This window comes from Ornithorhynchus anatinus, chromosome 17 (assembly GCF_004115215.2).
Source record: "Ornithorhynchus anatinus isolate Pmale09 chromosome 17, mOrnAna1.pri.v4, whole genome shotgun sequence".
NCBI lineage: Eukaryota > Metazoa > Chordata > Mammalia > Monotremata > Ornithorhynchidae > Ornithorhynchus > Ornithorhynchus anatinus.
In genome coordinates this window covers 42073126-42074698 of record NC_041744.1, presented here as the reverse complement: position 1 = coordinate 42074698, position 1573 = coordinate 42073126, and the positions used below count along the sequence as shown (strand labels likewise).

General features: G+C 49.7%; 1 long non-coding RNA gene across 1 annotated transcript; it reads left to right on the top strand.

Annotated features, from left to right (window-relative positions):
* Positions 1-798: 798 nt before the first annotated feature.
* LOC120638931 lies at positions 799-1573 on the top strand. The gene is made up of 2 exons (XR_005660984.1): positions 799-1045; positions 1356-1573. It is a non-coding gene; the product is annotated as an uncharacterized LOC120638931 (long non-coding RNA).

The window sequence follows — 1573 nt, the reverse complement described above, 5'->3', positions numbered from 1 at the left end:
CGTATAATGATGAACAGAACTTTGCTCTTTGGTGCCTGGCCTCGAAAAATAACCTGGAAGTGTCAGAGTGAAGATCGGCGATTCCGATCGTAGGGTTCGATTACTCCAGGTGGTGATATAGATAGAAAGACTCCGAGACAGGAGTGGGGATAGCACAGAAAGGAGGAAAGTGGCTACATGTCCGTTCATCCCGGTGGGATACGAGTGGCGGGTGGCCCCGAGCCTCCCTCGGGACATCACCTTGATTGAAGCGGACGGCCAATTAGTGAGGAAGGGAGGAATGGGGGAGTTCGCCCTCAGTTCCTATTTTCCGGAGATAAGCAGATGTGCAGTCGACAATTAGCAGCTGCAGTCAGGGGTTAACGACATGAAGTGATCACGGATTCTTGACACGGGAGTCAAAAGAATGTTGTGGTTCTCTTTCTTGTCTGGGGGTCGACAATTTCACAAACTGGAGGGGATCATAAAATGGAAGGAAGTCCTGGACTCACTAAAATGGAGTCACTCTTGTCCGCTCAGTTCTGCTCCATAGGCCTGGCTGCCAGTCGGTCGGTTCTTGTGGACAACAGTGCCTCAGTTTCCTCATCTGTAAAATGGGGATTGAATCCTCCCCCCTTAGACTATGAGCCCCATGCCGGACAGGGACTGTGTCCAAACTGATTCGTTAATTAACGAGGGGGGATGAATCAAGGAATGAACTAGAGTGTGGAGAACTCATGGAGAACTCAAGTAGTTACACGGTCACTAACTGTGAGCCTCATGTGGGACAACCTGATTACCCTCTATCTACCCTAGCGCTTAGAACAGTGCTTTGCACATAGTAAGCGCTTAACAAATACCACCAGTATTATTATTACTATTATTGAATTGGATTGGGGGGCAATGGATAAGAGGGGATTTCTTAGACTTTGGATGATCTTGCCAAAAAGAACTTTGCTACCCACTTGACTCCATTCTTCCTAGCTGCAACGATTGCTAAGGCTCCAAGGCAACAAGGCATCTCTTCCTCCAAGTGATGCCCAAGCCCCCCAGCCCTCGTGCCCAGGTGAGCTCACCGGGGCCCCTGCCTCCCAGACCTTCTCCGATCCCGGGTCTTTTGCGCCCTGACCAGCCCGAATCCAGAGGGCCTTTGCAAAAAAATGGAAGGGTTGGGATGGTGCCAAAAGGTAGAATATCTTCCAACATGGCCCTTGCAGAACCATCAGGGAAGTCACCTCACCCATCAATCCATGAAAAATGGTGAAGCGTGCCATGCTCATTGAGATCTCTACAGAGGGGACACCAACTCTGTCGTACTTTTCCGAGCGTTTAGTACAGTGCTCCTGCACACAGTAAGCTCTCCATAAATACCATAGGTTGACTGATTGATCCAGGGACCCTCTGCTTGAATACTTACCACAACACGTGGAGCACTGGGAAAATGCATAGCATCTCCAGCCTGCCGTCTCCAAGAAGTCAAACCACCGGATTGAGACAGCAGCTGAGGAGTCTCATTCCGAGGTCTTTCTGGATCGCTGCATGAAGAATATCATTGGTCAGATGTTCTCAGAATTCCATGTGGCTTCCAACTCCA